The sequence below is a fragment of the Xenopus tropicalis genome, chromosome 2 (assembly GCF_000004195.4).
Source record: "Xenopus tropicalis strain Nigerian chromosome 2, UCB_Xtro_10.0, whole genome shotgun sequence".
In the NCBI taxonomy this organism is placed as follows: Eukaryota; Metazoa; Chordata; class Amphibia; order Anura; family Pipidae; genus Xenopus; species Xenopus tropicalis.
In genome coordinates this window covers 140,778,283-140,797,664 of record NC_030678.2, presented here as the reverse complement: position 1 = coordinate 140,797,664, position 19,382 = coordinate 140,778,283, and the positions used below count along the sequence as shown (strand labels likewise).

At 41.6% G+C, this 19,382-nt stretch overlaps 1 protein-coding gene across 1 annotated transcript in view; it reads right to left on the bottom strand.

Annotated features, from left to right (window-relative positions):
* The window catches only part of dtx3 (deltex 3, E3 ubiquitin ligase), a 42,956-nt gene extending 30,132 nt beyond the window's left edge, over window positions 1-12,824 (bottom strand). Inside the window, exons 1-2 of the mRNA XM_018091070.2 lie at window positions 12,531-12,824; window positions 11,600-11,694 (exon numbers count right to left, since the gene is read on the bottom strand). The gene's annotated coding sequence lies outside the window, so the exon portion shown is untranslated. The remainder of the gene's footprint in view (window positions 1-11,599; window positions 11,695-12,530) is intronic.
* Window positions 12,825-19,382: the final 6,558 nt, after the last annotated feature.

Here is a 19,382-nt window from a genome sequence, read left to right as displayed (position 1 = left end):
ATTCCCCTAGTGGCAGCTTGATGGAAACTGTCAGGAAGATTTTTAGGCAAAGAACCATTTCCAGCCAATTAGGCCCTATCTATTCCTATTTCTCCAGGTTATACCCATTTGACATCCCCCTAGTACTAACAGCCTGGGAACTATAGGGAGCATTTCAGACCTCAGAGACCTGTAACTCTTTGTCCATCCCTTACTGTTCTTGAGTATTTAGCCTGGCTTATTTACCTTTGGTTCTAGCTCTATTCACACAGTAATATATGGCTAAAGTGTAAGCTCCACTGGTTTAGGGACTCTGCTGACTTTATTTACTGTTACTGTTACCTCCTTTAATAATAACACCTTGAGCCTCTCAGCCTTTTCACTACCCTACCTGGAACTAGAAGCCTGCTCTTTGGATAGAGAAGCTACTGACATAAGAGCTACTGTATCTCGGGTAGGTTATTTCAGGTTGGCCAGCCATGTGAAGGCAACAGCCAGGTTCTGTATGTGTATAGGATTCTGCCTTAGGAACTTGGCTTGAAGAAACAGTTTGTCAGAATACTTGTAAATCACCTTTGTGAGATATTTATTCTAGAATATAGACAGGTTAAGGAACTGTAGGCTTCGACAAAGCTGTGAGTAAGGTAAGGGCCTGGTTGTTCAATATAGCTTGACAGCCAGACATGATCTCTGCCAGTGTTCACAAAGGAACCTGACATAAAGAGACACTGAACAAGACTGTCCTGTTGGTCACTAAACCGCGGTCTTCTACGCAAACAAGCGATTTGTGCTCTGAAACTAATTCTGTATGCTAATGTCTTCAGTGTTGAATCTGTAATGCCATATGCTATTGTTTTTGACCACCCTCATTAAATGTTATAAATAAACACTATTATGTTCTATTCTAAATAACTACTGTAGCCCATATACTGTATGTTTGCTTTGCACCATATATATTAGCCTAAAGCTAGATGGGACTTTGCTTTCCTAATAAAGAAATTCTACTGCTGTTGAATTTGCTGAGGAGGGATTCTATTAACCTTTTATTATTAGAATCCCCTATAGGAAACTTTTAACAGTTTGGCTACTTGCAGGTTTGTATAAGGGCAATAACACAGATTTACAATAAGGAAAGAGATAACCAATTTAGCAGGGTCAGTTATATGCTCAGGTGTAATTTAAACCTATGATTTCTGAAAATGATTACACAAACTGAACTGTCATATTTAGAGTCAGCTACCTTTACCAGCAAAGTCCCTCACACAGGCATTGCCTCTGCTAAGGCAGATATGCCCAGGGTGCCCTCATCTACACACATTAGGAAGCCATCACTTGCAGTACAGTAAAGTGAGCCCCTCAGGCTGTATTTGACAGCAGCAACTCAGTGACAGGCCTATACATTGCATTGCAAAGCAGGTGTGCTGTCATGCCCTGATCTGATCCTTTCCCAAGTGATTAAGGGAGCTTATTTAGGCTGTATTTGACATCTGTGTTCACGCTGTAATGCAAATAGGAGTGCACTCATTATAGTGTTTCACATATGCGTACAGTACGTCTGTTGCAGACATATAAATCTTGGGGCCCTCCATCTGCAGTTACATTCACTGTATAACTGTCAGCTGAAGACTGGGTGAAGATGTCTGGCATTTTGGGTCAGTAAATTCTTCCTATTTTATGGTGTGTATTTGTGTCAGTATTTACTGTAACCTTCATTTTCCAATTAGTCACATTATTATGTCATGTTCTGTGACAGTGATTTTGACTTTTCTTTCACAAGGAAAAAAAACAACCTTCTGTAGTAAGTGGATTCACTTGCATGTATAGCCACAGATACAGGTTTATACAAGAAATGGGTCCTGGCGGGTAGCAGTTATCTGCACACTTCTGGAATAGGTACACAGTGTGAGCATTGCATCAAATTCTCCATATGTTACTCCCAATACATGTTACGGATATGAAAACATCAACTCAGATATACATAATATCATCAAATGATATGGGAAGGCCACAGTGATTTGATATTGTGCAAAAACAGTTAGATATGTTCTATATTTTTTATAATTCTTGCAATCTGTATGCTTTTCTGATACATGCACTTTTAAGCTAACATAGATTGCACTGAAAACTGCAAATATAAAGAGATCAGACCTGCAAACAGGCTCTGTAAGGACCCACAGTCTTTATGTGGTTTCAAGCATGGTGTAGAGACCCCACAAATATTTGATGGAGTGCCCAAGTGTCAGTTTACACCCATATGCTTTTACCTGACATTTGTTCAGAGCAGCTACATACATTATATATATATATATATTTCTTTATCTAGTGGCAGCACGTTACATGGCACTTTACATTAATTGATAATAAACAAGGGTTACAAAAAAAATTAAAGGGCCCTGCTAACAGAGCTTGCAGTCTAAAGGGTACATTGAACATGTGGCAAATCCCAGAATAATGCCATATATAGTAAAGTTTCAGGCGTGCTGGGAGCTGTAGTCCAGCAACCAGGGCCGCCATCAGAAATCACGGGGCCCCTCACAAAAAATTTTTATGGGCCCCCCCTCCTCCCACACCCCCAATGCCCCCTCCCCCAGTGACCCCTCCCATCAATACAAAAGGCATACAGACATTGGTAGCCAGGGGTTACGTTTTGCATTGGTGCCAGGGCAGGTACCCCCTAAATCATTGCTAGCCAGCCCAGGGCCCCCTAAACATTGGTGGTCCTCCCCCAAATTACTCATACCCCAGGGCACCCCCAGCATCCTCCTGCTTCCCCCAGGGCCCCCCCAAGCATCCTTCAGCTTCCCCCAGCGCCCCCCAAGTATCCCTCAGCTTCCCCCAGGGCCCCCCAAGCATCCTCCAGCTCCCCCACAGCATCCTCCTGCTTCCCCCAGGGCACCGCCAGCATCCTTCAGCTTCCCCCAGGGCCCTCCTCAAGCATCCTTCAGCTTCCCCCAGGCCCCCCCCAAGCATACTTCAGCTTCCCCCAGGCCCCCCCCCAAGCATACTTCAGCTTCCCCCAGGCCCCCCCCAAGCATCCTTCAGCTTCCCCCAGGCCCCCCCCAAGCATCCTTCAGCTTCCCCCAGGCCCCCCCCCCAAGCATCCTTCAGCTTCCCCCAGGGCCCTCCCAAGTATCCTTCAGCTTCCCCCAGGGCCCCCCCCCCAAGTATCCTCCAGCTCCCCCACAGCATCCTGATGGCGGCCCTGCCAGCAACATCACAACAGGGTTGTATTCTCAAAGCCATATTGCACAATATAACATATTGAAAACTTTTCCCCAAATCTCCACAGCCAGTGACTGCTTTAAAATGCAAAAAATCCTCCAGTGAGAATCCCAGCTAATCTGTGTAAATCTGGCTCCATGTTCTTCCTGCAATTGGAGTTGGAAGCAACAGGCACAGTTTTCCAGCTTGAAACAAGTCTGTTTGATTACAGTGTAATATAGTAATAAAAAAAATGTCAATCTCTGTATATAAGATAACAGCATGACGGCTGACATAGTGCTAGGAATCAGCAATTCTTTTGAATTTATATAGAAGTTTTTGGTCAGTAGAATTCTCATTGGTGAATTTTATTGCATTTATAATTACGTTTTTGGCAACTTATAAAGATAACTAGGGGGAGCAGTGGGACAGAGTTGCTGTTTACAACCACAGAGCACAGAGACTCATGTGCTGCATACACAGTTACTACCTGTTGTAATTATGACCAGCTGGCACAATTTCAGGATGACAAGGTGCATTGTTGGCAAAACATTGTGCAATATTTTGTCACTTCTATATAGTTACTTCCTTTTGTAAATGAGCTCTTTAATCTTGACACTAGGCCATTTAACTATTAAACCTTATCCGCGCTTGGCAGAACTATACCCAACATGTGAAAATGAATTAATCAATTGACTAGACACCAAAAAATGCTCAACAATAGTGTCCCCACACCTGAATTGTGAAATAAAGCAAAGTGAACAGCTGCCTTCCTCCAAACTAATCCCCAATAATGAAATCAACTATTTAAAACAGAGGCGGCGCTCAAACCAAATAAGTCACCAAAAGTGGTAAATATTTTGTCTAGTCAATACCTATAAGCCTTAGAGGTTAATTTGTAGGGTATACAATTGTTATGTATAATGTAGGGTATTTGCCCAAGGGTTAATATTTGAGGCCTGGGAGGGGGGGTAGGTCTATGTAGTATGGGGGGGTATATAAATGAGAAGTGATCCCTGTGACTGAATAATCCATGATTAAGCGCAGGTGCGCGAAACGCGTCGGATTTTGCAACCAGGGAGGACCCGTAGCTCGATCCTTGGCTCACTGTAGTGACGTCATCGCCAGGAGCGTAACGGAATACTTACCCTCAGCACCATATCTACTAGCTTCCCCTACGTACTGGGTGGTATTCTCGGGAGTGAGCTCCCCATAGGGGTTATTTTGCCTTTTATTTATTGTATTTGGTGGCTAGATACTATAGAAGTCGAAATTAGTTCTCATCACGGATTGGGCATTTGTGCAATTACCCATTTATGTCTTACTGAATTCATCATTTGTATTCCTATTAATATCAATACTCCTTTCTTTTGTTTATCAATATAAGGCAAAGATAGAAAATGAGGAGCGCATCGCGGCCGAGGCCAAGACTAACCCCAAAAAGTTTTTTAAGTATATTAATAGTAAAAAGATGCAGGTTGAGGGTGTGGCCCCATTGAGTTATAATAACAATATGGTTACAGCGGATACAGAAAAGGCAGATGTGCTTAACCAGTTCTTTTCTTCTGTGTATACAGTAGAGGAGCCAGTGGGCCAAGTCTCACCCAATAGCTTCACTGTTGCCTCAGCTCCAACTACACAGTGGTTGGCACAGGATATGGTGCTTAAAGGGTTACACACGATAAATGTAAACAAGGCACCTGGGCCAGATGGAATACACCCTCGGGTACTGAGAGAGCTAGGGGCAGAATTGCAGTGGCCCTTGTTTCTGATATTCTCAGACTCGCTTTCATCAGGTATGGTACCTAGTGATTGGAAGAAAGCGAATGTCACTCCCATATTTAAAAAGGGAATAAGATCTCAGCCTGGCAATTATAGGCCTGTAAGTTTGACATCTGTGGTGGGCAAGTTATTTGAAGGCTTGTTAAGGGATCACATTCAAAATTATGTAGTGGAGAATGGCATTATGAGCAGTAATCAGCATGGCTTTATGAAGGACAGGTCATGTCAGACCAATTTAATTGCTTTTTATGATGAGGTAAGTAAGAAGCTGGACAGTGGGGATGCAGTAGATATAATCTATTTGGATTTTGCCAAAGCATTTGATACTGTTCCCCACAAACGACTGCTTTCTAAGCTAAGGTCTATTGGTCTTAGTGAAGTCGTTTGCACATGGATAGAAAACTGGCTACAGGATCGGGTACAGAGGGTGGTTGTTAATGGCACATTCTCTACTTGGAATAAGGTCCTCAGTGGGGTCCCTCAGGGTTCTGTACTGGGTCCACTTTTGTTTAATTTGTTCATAAATGACTTAGGGGAGGGTATTATGAGTAATGTATCAGTGTTTGCAGATGACACAAAACTCTGCAGACCAGTCAATTCTATCCAGGATGTGACATCCCTGCAGCAGGATCTTGACCAACTGGCAATCTGGGCAGCTAAGTGGCAGATGAGATTTAATGTGGATAAATGTAAGGTCATGCACCTGGGATGAAAAAATATGCAAGCCCCGTATAACTTTAATGGGACTGCACTAGGCAAATCCATAATGGAGAAGGACCTTGGAGTCCTTGTAGATAATAAACTTGGCTGTAGCAAGCAATGCCAGGCAGCAGCTGCAAGGGCAAACAAGGTTCTGAGCTGTATTAAAAGGGGTATAGATTCACGGGAGGAGGGGGTTATTCTTCCCCTTTACAGAGCGCTGGTAAGGCCCCATCTAGAATATGCTGTTCAGTTTTGGTCTCCAGTGCTCAAACGGGACATTATTGAGTTAGAGAGGGTCCAGAGAAGGGCAACTAAGCTGGTAAAGGGTATGGAAAGTCTCAGTTATGAAGAAAGACTGGCCAAGTTGGGTCTGTTTACACTGGAGAAGAGGCGCTTAAGAGGTGACATGATAACTATGTATAAATATATAAGGGGATCATATAATAACCTTTCTAATGTTTTATTTACCAGTAGGTCCTTCCAACGGACACGAGGGCACCCACTCCGTTTAGAAGAAGGGAGGTTCCATTTAAATATTCGGAAAGGATTTTTTACAGTGAGAGCTGTGAAGTTGTGGAATTCCCTCCCCGAATCAGTCGTGCTGGCTGATACATTATATAGCTTTAAGAAGGGGCTGGATGGATTCTTAGCAAGTGAGGGAATACAGGGTTATGGGAGATAGCTCTTAGTACAAGTTGATACAGGGACTGGTCCGATTGCCATCTTGGAGTCAGGAAGGAATTTTTTCCCCTCTGAGGCAAATTAGAGAGGTTTCAGATGGGGTTTTTTGCCTTCCTCTGGATCAACTTGTAGTTAGGCAGGTTAGGTATAGGCATTATGGTTGAACTTGATGGACATATGTCTTTTTTCAACCCAACTTACTATGTTACTATGTTACTATGTAATATTCCACCCTTTTATGAATTGTTAGGTCCTTATTCACTCTAGGGTTAAAAATTATAAAATGAATTTCTGACTACTTTTTATACACTGATGTACTTTATTTTTTAATACCAAGATGTATTTTTATATTTGAATGTTTTTATTGTAATTAATTAATAAATAATTATTTGTTTTATTTACCACATTTGGTGACTTATTTGGTTTGAGCGCCGCCTCTGTTTTAAATAAATACTAGGCCATTTAACGAAAGGCTCCTTCAGACCTAGTTGGCAGCTTATCTGCCCATGTATGGAGCCCTCCAACGGGCCTACTCGACCAATATCTGCCTGAAAATCAGCCAGATATAGATCAGTGGAGTTTGAAAAATACCAACTGAGGCAAAACAATCTTGTGCTAAATAATCGGATCAGCCTGATATTGCCCACTGGGCATATTGGGAAAGATCCACTCATTTGAGGACCTCACCAGATGAGCAAAAATTCCAGGTGTAGCCCACTTTTGGCTATGGCTTTACTTCTAACACGCTTGTGTATGTGTGTGGCGCTACAGCAGCCCTGTGTCCCCGCTTACTATAGCGGCGAGGGACCTGGGGTATATGCACCCAGGTCAACACCTGTTTTAGGTTGTACTAGCATTTGAAATATTTGGCGAGGGACCTGGGGTATATACACCCAGGTCAACACCTGTTTTAGGTAAAGATTTTTGTCTTTAACTTTGATCTTTTATAAATTGTCTAATTAAACTGTGTTAGCACACTATATATATAAATTTTACTGAATTGGGTGTATTCTTTGAGGATTTAGCCCGCTTACTATAGGGGCAGGTATACTATTTGCTTGGCGTGCCTCCACCCAGGGTAGGTGCAGGTTAAACTATAACACCCAGGGGCGCTTCTGCCATTAGGCGAGTTGAGAAACTCGCCTCAGGCAGCAAAAGTGCCCCAGTTACCAGGGGCGGCAAAAAGCGTCATCCAGGAGCCGCCTCAGGCGGCGATATGTTCAGAATCGCCCCTGATAACACCCCTCCCTGGGAAACTTGTCTTAGGTTACTCTGTGTAGTTCTCCAAACGTAGGGACTCCCAGCAACTCCTGGGACCTTGCCTCCCTTCGGGTGGTTGCTTACCAGGCAGTTGAGGATCCACTCTTTAGGAATTGACCAGGAGACTGGAAGTACTGAATAACCAAATAAACTCCTTTATTGTATCCACAAAGTATCCAGTATGACATACAGGATCAGGTACTTTCTCCTTTCTGTGGTCCCTAGCTACCACCTGAGCTGGCCACCTAAACTCCGGCCAGAAATGCAGCGAGGTCATAACCTCACTTACTCCTGTTGGGGCTTCAGACTGCCCTTTCTAGATACTCTGTCTAACCTTTCACTCTTAGAGTGACTGTAACAGATCTCTCTGAACCCTTTAACTGGAGCCTGTAGCTAACCTCTTACAGAGGTTGGGTCCCAGGACTAACGACCATGCACATGGTGTGTGTCATCCCTTTTATATTGCAGCACACTGCCACCTAGTGGTTGCTGCTGAATAACAGGGAAACTCCCTTTTCACACATAAACAGTTAGGACCAACTTTAGGCATCTATAACCCATAAGGCCACCCTCTGGTGCCTGTCTAAAGGGGAACCCAACCAAAGGGGTCCAAATCTTGGGATCCCTGCATTGGTTATAGCCAGCTTAACTCTCATAATGTAGCTAAATAATCCCCTACAGACTGACATTATGATGAAATACAGACTGAATCCATAATTGGAATAACAGATAAATATGTTGCAAATATGAAAGTAATGAAATAATATGTAATATAATTTTATCTGAAGAAATCGTTTTAACAAAAAACAACTTATTCTGGGCAAGCATTTAATTATCTATGCCCTACCCCAAACCACAGATTTAGCTAATTAATCTAATCAAACAAAAACCGATTGGAATGACTATATTTATACTGGTCTGTCTAAAGTTGCTGCTTACTGATATCACAAACTGTCTGAGATACATGTATAAGCTATACATGATATTCTTTCACTGAGCGCTGACTTAGAGTTAGCAGTCTGTACTGAGCCTGACCGAAAAGTGTGTGACCTATTGGAAAACTGCCCCATGAATAAGCGATGCGCGCAGTTCTTTAGTTACAAGCAGTACGATTACAATTAGCAAACTGCAAAGTGAAACTGACAGAGAAGCCAGCTAAAAAGGACACAAAAAGCTTGAAATCTGTAGAAAATTGCCTGTGATTTACACATAGCAAAGGCAGCCATGAGAGAGATTTAGAGGGTGCGCACCACTGACATTTCTACCTGAAAGGGAAAATGTATCTTATTTTTCAGTGCCATATTGCCATGATTGCCCCAAAAAGAAAATCTCATATAAATACTGTAATGAAACAATGCTCTATGATGGCCATATTGTTTCTGGCATATAAATTCCACTCTTTTACACAGAAAACATATTTGGGGCAAATGGGAAAATAATAAATTAATTAAATGGGACCACTATCCAGTCTAGAAGAAGTATGCCTGATGGGGACAGTAAGCAGGTTAAGCCACTCTAGGTGCCACTACATTAGCATTTGCATGCAGAAGAAGACAAGACATTTGCACGTCAGAGAGCCAAAGTTGCACTACCCACCAGTTTCACCAGAGGCAGCTGAACTGCAACTCATGGGGACTTCATAACAAAAATCTTTTTCACTTTTCATTAAGTGTGTATTAGTTGTTGGAATCAACAGTTGTAAGGAATCCTCCTCCTATTGGCCATGCATCCAACCAACAGACCAGAGCAAATTTGCCATACAAATGATAATTTTAGGTATGGGGTCCCTTATCTGGAAACCTATTATCCAGAAAGCTCTGAATTACAGGTAGGTGATCTGCCATAGAGTCCATTATAAGCAAATAATTTAAATTTTTAAAAATGATTTCCTTTTTCTCTGTATTAAAAGTGCCTTGTACTTGATTGGGAACTAAGCTGCATTAATCTATATTGGTGACAAAACAATCCTGTTGGATTTATTTAATGTTTAAATGATCCCTTATCCCTGAGATATTATCACACAATGCCAGTTTTTATAATTAGCAGATTTCTAATCAATTAGACAAGAGCAGTGGCATAACAATAGGGAAGGGGAAGAAACAAAGCACAGCAGAGGGAGGTCCAGGAAGGACCTGGGGGTTATGTGACTCCCCTGGACAAAATGACAAGCTTGAGAGCAAAATAGATATAAATATTAGATAAAGTCCTTCCCCCCCTCATTTTAATTTAACCCATTTCATAAGGCATAGGATATTAAATAGTGAGTATGTGTTTTACTGTTCCTCAAGGAACTGATGCATAGATGACTTGAATTTACTAAGGGGAGTTGTATAAAAAGAGGAGGGATTGGCATATGGAGAAGTAAGGACTGACTGGGACAAAAGATGGGTGAAAGACTGGTACATGGGAAGATGAAGAAAATGTAGAGCGAGTCACATAGGTAGAGGGGGCAGAGCAGGGAATAGCATATGGGGGAAGATGGACATTCTTAAATGGTTATGCATAGAAAACTGAACATGAGGAAAAGAAGAGGAGACTGATACACCGGGTGGAGGAGAAAATGCAAATGAACAAAAAAGACATAAGAGGCGGGAAAGAGAAAAAAAAAAAGCAAAGGGCAATGGAGAAGAAAACGAAGATATAGCAAAGGCTGAATTGTATAATAGACAAGAAATAAGTGCTATAAGTGTTTCTTCATCAGAAGGTTAATGTGAAAGGGAGCACTCAGTTGCTGGTCTATATAAGGTAGAGAAACATTGAGGGCCCAGCATTGCATACAGCTATTCACAAAGACATTCAACAAGTGTTTAGAGCTCAAAACTCCTAAACAGCACTATACCCAACCTAACAGAGGATACACGTTAAGTTGTAATATTGCGAATCATCTCATTATATTAGAGAACTAAAAGATGGCCACCATGGTGTTGGTTGTGATAATCTTCACTGTAGAAATCTCTCTGACCTGTAAATAATTTTGAGATGCCTACTTTAGATAGCCAAGGAACACAAACAGTTCATTTTTAGGGAAGGGTTATTCCCTTCTGTGGGAAGAATGAAAGGCAAATTTGAATTTCGCTCTTTGCACTAATTTAGTAAATGAGCCTTAAACTTGAACTGCATCCCAATACCCTCCAAACTGTTGGCTGGCCTGCATGACAAAGCTGCCAATAGTGCATAGTGCTACCCAATGTTTGCTGCTTTTCACAGGCTGCAACTTGCTCTAGTAAGAATGACTCTAGAAGCTGCAGACAATAATAATAATGTCTGTACAGTGATGGAATTCAGGGGACTTTTTTAGGCCTCTGTAAGGGTACTTCCTAATCTTGCGTACAGCTTATAGTCTTTATGTGGTGCTATCTTTGTTCCTGTGCACATAATTTTGTAGCCTGTTTCTCTGCCCATACTGTTGCCATGTAAGAAGTTTATCTCATCTACTGTAGCTCCAGTTTATGGTTTCAGCAAAAGCCTTGTGTTCCTACTTTGTCAGACCTTTCTACTTCTGTCCAACTGCAGGCTTTTTTTTCTGGACCTCTCCCAGTTTGCTCTGTGTAATCTTGGCCCGTTATACTGATTGGATTAGACTACTCCTTGTGCTACCTGATGCCTGTGTTGGATGGGCCTGTCAATATGGCAACAGTCTACTCTTCTTCACAACAGGGTGCCAGAGACGTTCTCCAGGCAGTGTGTGCCAGCCTAACAGGCTACTTTCTATTCAGCACAATGATAAATGAGAATGTATGAGTACTATCACTGCTGCCAACCAGCCCCAAACTCATTAAGATCAGGCATGACCTAGCACTTGACCAACATAACAATAACACACAATGTGAGGAAGGAACAATACAACTTATTGATAAGAACAAAATCATAAAAGTCTAACACAGACACCCAACATGTACTGTAAGTGTAAAACCTGTGAACATAGTTATAGAGGGGTATCTAGTACAGTTGAAACATGAGAATCCAATAAAATAACAAATAGTGAAACAATTACCTATAAATCTCTATCAAGAAGGATCCATACATCATTTAAGCTGTGAGACCCCACATAACTTCCATGCATTTTCACTGCTTGGAGGAAGATCCGGCCTGCAAACGTGAGGGAGAGAGAGTTTTGAGTGCTTTGATGGAACAGAGAATTAAGCTGTGTATAGCAGTGCAGCACTATCCCTCTATCATGCAGTCAATGTCAGGATGGATCTCACTGCTCCTATGTAACAAGCAGAAAATGGAGACTCATACAGTGAGTAGCACTACTGACTTGAGCTCTCTGTGCTTTATATATCAACTGGTACCTCTGGCTTGGAATCAAAGGATGCCACATTCCTTACACATATGCAAACAAAAACATCTTCTCCTTATCTCCCTGTATGTGTCTTTTCCTTGTTCACAAAAGTAATCGTTTGAATGACCCCCCATACAGTGTCACAAGGTTAACCCTGAGACCACACATTAATATAAAGGGAAAATAGCAGTGTACAGAAGCAGACAAATGTGCCAGATAAGTCATTTGCACAGTGCTGCATATATGAACATAGTCTTTAGACCCAAACTGTAAACCACAAAGCCCAGCCCTTTTAAACCCCATCTAATACTCCAGCAAATATAAAACACATACTTCTGCCTAGAAATATAAAAAGCCCATTTGTTGTGACAGCTGTTATCTATTGTATACATATAAATATATATAAGTACCCCAAAGTAAGCAATACACACCCTGATTCCTTGCCCAGAATCCAAGCTTTAAGCCCATACACATATGCCAGAATAAGCCTCACCCCCCCGTAGTCCAAGGATCCCTATTGCAGAAAGGCATGCAGAGGTTAATGAGATTAAGCAACAGCACACAATTCTTTTCTTGCAGCGGTCTTGACAATAAAAGCCACAGTCAAGGATGGCAAGGAGCATTCTGTAAGATTACATACCTCCCATCAGAGCAGCCATAATAGAGCAGGTCACATGGGTGTTTCGTTGCAGGAATGATGATCATAGCCATAGCAACAGCAAGAGAGCCTGGAAAAAAATCCTGCACTGAATTGGTGCTGGGGATAAGGAGACTGGAGGTGACACTGACATCGCCTCCCTCCCTCTGCTGTGCCACACAAATCACAGCCAATAGGTGCTCTCAGCAGGCTACATAGGAAACGGCTCACACATAATTAGCGTGAAGGGTTTCTCCTGAGATGGTTGTGAGGGTGCCTCCTCAGATGCTGATGAATGGCAGGGGCTTAGGAGGAAACACCCCTGCCCAAAATATATTCATCTGCTTCATAGGCACTTGATTGGGAACCTGCTGTATTCAGAATATTCTAAATCCTAATAAACAATATCATCATTAATAAATCTAGGGCATTGGGATGAGTTCAATGAAGCATTGCCTGGAAACAGGAGGGGCAGACTGCAAGCAGGGCAAAGTCATTGTGGCATTGTGTCAGGCAGAGCTGTTTTCGTGCAAAGTGCAGTTGATTTTTTCCCCCCACTAATGTAATGGATAAAGGTTTCATTAACTCTTTCCATTCCAGGGTTTACTAAAATACTCAGAAGATTGCTGGGCACCACATTCTTTAGTTTAACTGTGAGATGCCTTGATGACCATGTTGAATTGACAGGGGTTCCATTTGCGCAGAGAAAATCACACAGGTGGGATATGAGGCTCATTGTCAGAGATGGTTCATAGCAGTGTGTTCCAACTTGCAACCCCAACTCCCCTGTTTAGTTTAAAGGCTGCCCATCAATCTAGGGCAAGCAACAGCATCTTGCCTGATATCACTGATATCGAGCAGCGCCAATCTAATGCCATGGTGTGGCCCTTATGTGGCAGTACCTCAATGCGCAAATGTTTTGTTTTCCCTTTAGAGGGAAAGCTAAAAATCATTGGGGTGGGCGTCAGTGCCAAATAGTTGGAAACCCCCAGGCATTCCAGTCACTTACCTCTTCCACAAAACTCAGGCTTTCACTTTGCTGTAATATTTACCTTTGTTTATGGAAGGGATATTAAATACATTAGAGCAGTGCTGTTCAACTTCTGCGGTACTGAGGGCTGGAATTTCTCTGGCCTCCATGGTGGAGGGCCGATAATGGAAGCCAGTTTTGACCACACCCAGTTCAAACCACACCCATGTTATCACAAGAGCTTTTAAAACCATACCCACATAATGGTGGTAGCACAGGAAAACCCAAATGGTTGGTGCTCACTGTAGGGATATCACCCTTTATTCATATGAGAAAGAATTATATTATGTCATATTAAGACACACCCTTAAATCCATATGCCTCCTCCTCCCCTGTGGATAGCACAGCCACTCCCAGCATATTATTACACACTTTAGGGACCATATAATGACTATTTTTAAATACTAACAAACTCCCAGAACAAAGCCCTGCCAGGTTCACCTACCACAGGCAGCATAGGGCAGGCAGAGTATGGCAAACACAGGCAGCATGTGCCATAGAGTGAGTGTGTGTGTGTGTATGTGATTTTATGGCAGGCAGTTTAAGGTTTATAGGGGATTACAGCCTGAATCTGAGGTGTGAATCATGCAGGGGGCCAGTTAATCTCAGTACAGATACCATTTAAATCTTACACTTAAGCTGCCCATACACGGGCAAATCCGCTCGCTTGGCGACACCTACGGGTGGGCGATATCGGGGAACCTGTAGGTGAATTTGATCGTTTGGCCCTGGGCCAAACGATCGAATTCTAACAGTGCAATGGGGCAGTCGGTTCTGGGACCGCATCAACAAGCCGATGCAGTCCCCCATCCGACTGAATTTTGTAACCTGGCCGATCGATATCTGGCCAATTTCAGGTCAGATATCGGTTGGCCAGGCCCCTCGTTTCTGCCCCTACACCGGCAGATAAGCTGCCGATATCGGCAGCTACAATCGCCCCGTGTATGGGGACCTTTAGCTAAGCAGTCACAGCAGCCAGACAGGTGGGGGCCACGGGCCACCAATTGGACAGCACTGCATTACTGAATATGCTTTGGGTTTGCAGTGGTAAAATCACTATTACATGAGACAATTCTTCTTCTAATATGTATGTATAACTTTATTTATAAAACACTATAAGGATATGCAGCGCTGTACAATCTTACAATATACACAATACACAAAGGGAGGACAAGTGTTATGATAAATACAAAAAGTAATAAGACAGTGTAAATCTTACAATCTAATATGGTGAGCAATGTTGCAGTTCCTGGTTTCATTTAGAAATATTTAGTGCACACTATACACTAAAACTGCTTACCATAGTGACAGTAATAGGTAAAATATGACCCACCTCCTGAATAACGAAAATATTAAGAGGCGTTGTACAGTTATTACCATCTAGCTTTGCTTTTCCCTAGCTTCGCTAAGGCTATTAATGGTCCAAACTGCAGTCTCCAAAAGGCATAAGCCTCCATTAATCTACAGCCCCATTTCCACCACCTGGAAAAAAAAAGTCATTTGTAATTTTTATTTAAAGCACTACCTACAAATTGTAGTGTTTCTTGTTAGTAGGTTGTTTCTCGTTGCATGTAAGCCCATCTCCCCAAGCCTTCCTGTAGACACCAGAGCTTGATTCCAGCAGTCTTTTCTCCCATACCTTCCCAGGTTAGGTATGCAGGCTTTCTGCTGCACTGATCCTTGCTTCCACTGAGTCGGTGGAGATCATTTATCAACACTGGGCAAATTTGCCCATGGACAGTAACCCATAGCAAACAGCGATTCTTTTTTTCAGCCAACTGCAGGTGGAATGAATGCATCAATTTGATTGGTTTTGCCCAAAAGCTTGTGCCACATCTTTCTGCAAGAAATGTGTTAAAGGCATTTTCCGGTATGCTGGTGTGCTTCTTCCTTATATAAAAGTCTATGGAATTGGCTTGGAAGCAGCAGAGGAATTGAATGCACCCTTTGGAAGTATTTAAGTGGTGTGCCGAAAAATCAATAACTGTTGAACAATTTAATTGGTTGCCATAGGTAACTGCCCATGGGCAAATTTACCCACTGTTGATAAATGACCCCCAGTGAGTGAGAAGTCATGATGTTGGCTTTAGGTGACAATGCAAACACCTGATCACATGTATAAAGAGCCTAATATCTCTGAAGTACCAGCCCATCTTGCTTCTTTGACTCTTTGAGTATGTTGCACATGGGTGGCACTGAACCTTATTGGGTAAGCTCCTACTTTAGAGAATATTTAAAGGAATAGTGGGCTTTTTTTTGTTACCAAAAGAACTTCCTCAACAGTCGTGTCTTCTAGTCTAGCCTTCTGATCAGAAAATGTCTCCCAAGAGCAAAGTAGGGCCAATTTAAGCTTTATCTGAAAGGGGCAACATTAACTACACTGCTGCCAATAGAGGTCTTCGGCTAATTCAGCTACAGTAGATGAAGAGATAAGAGCTTTCCAATACCAGTGGCAGACTCTGTTTATCCTTGTCTCCTAGCAGAAGTGCAGGGAAGGTGCAGCTGTGAATGGCTACCCTCCTCCTCCTCTAGGACAGCACAAAACTCCATCGATACACTTATTTTGTAATGCCTGTGAAACATGTTACCAAATATGCTATTAGTATGATTATATAGCCACTTTGATCCACATTATCCTGTACCTTATCTGTTTGTCCCTTGCAAGCCCCCTTTTATATGACTTTGATAACACCTCGCACACAGATGGAGATTCCTTTTTCTGGTTATTTGGTCTATGAGCTGAATGTTGTGTGTATATATATATATATATATATATATATATATATATATATATATATATATATATATATATATATATATATATATATATATATATATATATATATATATATATATATATATATATATATATATATATATATATATATATATATATCTATATCTATATCTATCAGAGAGCACCAAAGCTTCATTGTAATCAGCAAAAGGAACTAAGGGCTCTGGCACACGGGGAGATTAGTCGCCCGCTACAAATATCCCTGTTCGCGGGCGACTAATCTCCCCAAAATGCCATCCCACCGGTGAATAGTAAATCTCCGGTGGGATGGCATACGCGGTGGCGCAATTTCCCTGAAATCGCAGAAGTTTCCTGTCAAGGCTAGAGTGGACCATAGCAACTAGACAGCTGCTTATAATAAAAAATGAAGTCCAACTGAACATTTTAACTAGACTGTAACTGTATACATCACACTAAAGTTTAGTTAAAGGTGAACTACCCCCTGACTGGCATAAAGGTCAACATATGGTATCCCACTCTGTATGTATTTAAATACATACATTGTTTCTGGCTGTTTAGCTGCAATGTTTCTTTTTGATGACTTTGTCCCTTTCAATTACACCAAAGTAAACAAACAGAAAATTAGGCTTATCCACATAAGAGCAAAGACTGTGTATAGTCACAGCTGTAAAAATACAAACATCATGTACAGTTGTCTGCACATTAAGGACTGATTCATGCTAGTATACAATATATGTTGCTTTATTAGCATATACATTTATCCCAGCGTCCGACAGCTTGTACAGAATTATACAGCTCATAAATTCAATTGTACATTTGCGTAAAAAATATATAAAACTGCTTATTTACAGAAGAGAACAAGGCACTTCTAAGAATGTCGAGTGATAAAATGGAATGAGTTACTCCATATACTTTAGCTTCCAAGATCCTGCACATCCAGATACAGTGGGCCTTTGCTATTTGCACAAGGGTATTAGTTATATACATTAAAGGCACTCTAAAATGTTTTAGTCAGAATGTGTAATTGTGGAGAAAGGGAAATGAAACCAGAATGAGGTCTTGGTTAGAAAATAATGTGAAATCTTACGATGAAAAATTCTTTGGATGCTTAATGTATTCCATGAACTATATGTTACTGTCAGTGTGCTTATCCCCTCAGTATATTCACTCACGCCAGTGATGTACCTGAGGAAGCAGCCCCAATGCTGCACCCCCCACACCCGACCCACACTTGCCAAATATCATTTTTTTTTTAAAAAAAAAAAAAAAAAAAAAAAGGGGGAATTCATCTCAAAGTTACCAGGAGCGGCTTTTTGCTTCCCCTGGTAACTGGCTGCTCACTGCCACCTGAGGTAAGGTTCATGCTTTGCCTAATGGCAGGAGTGGCGGCCCTGACTCACACACAGGGCCTCAATTGGCTGAATAAGGGGTGGTGTTCTGGCATTGACAATTCAACATATAAAGCTGGCACAGCATTAAGTACATGATCTTATATTAATATTTGCATATAAACCATTTATGTTGGCTTTAAAGAGGCACCAAGTATTCCACCTTGTTAAAAGGACAATGAAAGGTTAATATAAATTAAAATTAAGTCTAAAGGCATTCTTACTGCATATCTAAATTCCCAGATCCCTGCTTGCTTCTCTGAGATATGGTGCTGGCAGCCTACAGCAGTGTGAAGCCTACAGTGACATCACTGAAATCTCTCTCCCCTTCCTGTAGGTGCCAGCGGCAGCCTTCCTATTCTCTGAGCATGTGTGTAACTTGAGGAGGGAATGAAACACATGTGCAGTATGAAGCAAGGAGGGAAAGGGAGGGAGAATACCTTTTTAGAGATGGCTGCCTGTTCTAGAAAATGTGAAGTAAGTGTGACTGAGTAAATATTTGATTAGGTGAGCCAAAAGCATGGCGTTTTTACTAAACAATAGGAGGACTATTGGGCAGTATGCTTTTTCAATTTTGACTTGCATTCTCCTTTAAGCAAAAAACAGACAGGAAGGCTGTATCAATACTGCTAATAGGCTGGAACTACTGCAGCCTTATTTTGCAACAACAGTATCCATTTTTAGCGCTGTCTCCCTCACAGTGGGGAAGTTAAAGCATGGGGCTCTTGGACCATATGAACTGTATTCAATTGCGCAGCCTCACCAACACACCTTCCTGTGCCTGTGACAGTGCTGCAAATCTAACATTTACCTTTTAAATTTATGCAACTGGTTAGAGTGCACAAGCATCCAATGAAAATAGGAAGAAGGTAAGGGCAAAGCCTGGATGCGATGATGTAAGCATACAGGAAGCTCTCAGTGTCAGGTTCAAAATAGGCCACACCCATCCCTTCAGAAAACTGATCAGAGAAACAGAAGGACTGATTTAACAGGTATAAAAAGTAGCACTTAGTGGCATTTTTATTTTTTTTATGGAAAATTGATTTTCTAACATGCTGAGTGCATTGGTGGTCTAATAAGATTTGGACGTTGAAGGTGAACAACCCCTTTAAGTTAGAGTTGGAAAATTGTCCACCCCAAATCTGTGTCCTAGATATTCTTAGATCGGTTGCTAAATGGTTGATACAACAATGATGTCATACAAGGGCAGAGGAACAATCAAGAAGCTCCTCTTTAAGTTACATGAGATCTCACATAGGACATAAAACATCTCCAGTGAGCAGCCATTCAGGTGAATTACTCACAGCCACTCATTACTGAAAAGTCCCAGTCAGCAGTATGAGGATGACAAGATGTATCTCTCTAATGTAAATACTGGCTATTACAAGTCTTTTTACCAGGGACATTGTTGGCTAAGGGACTGAAAGCAAAAACTGGTCCTTTAAGGGGTGGCTACAGTACAAATTATGTTCCAAAAGGACATAATAAAATAATTATCTACAAATTAAATATAACGGGTTAACTTAGCAATGCAGAAAAATATTAAAAGCCCACATCGTTTTCTTACTTATATAACCCCATGTTCATGGTTTATGAGAAATAAGCCACTTTCTCATTAAGATCAACAGGGCTGTGATTGTCAATAATGCCTTGAAAGAGAGTTGTATTACTTGTAAACC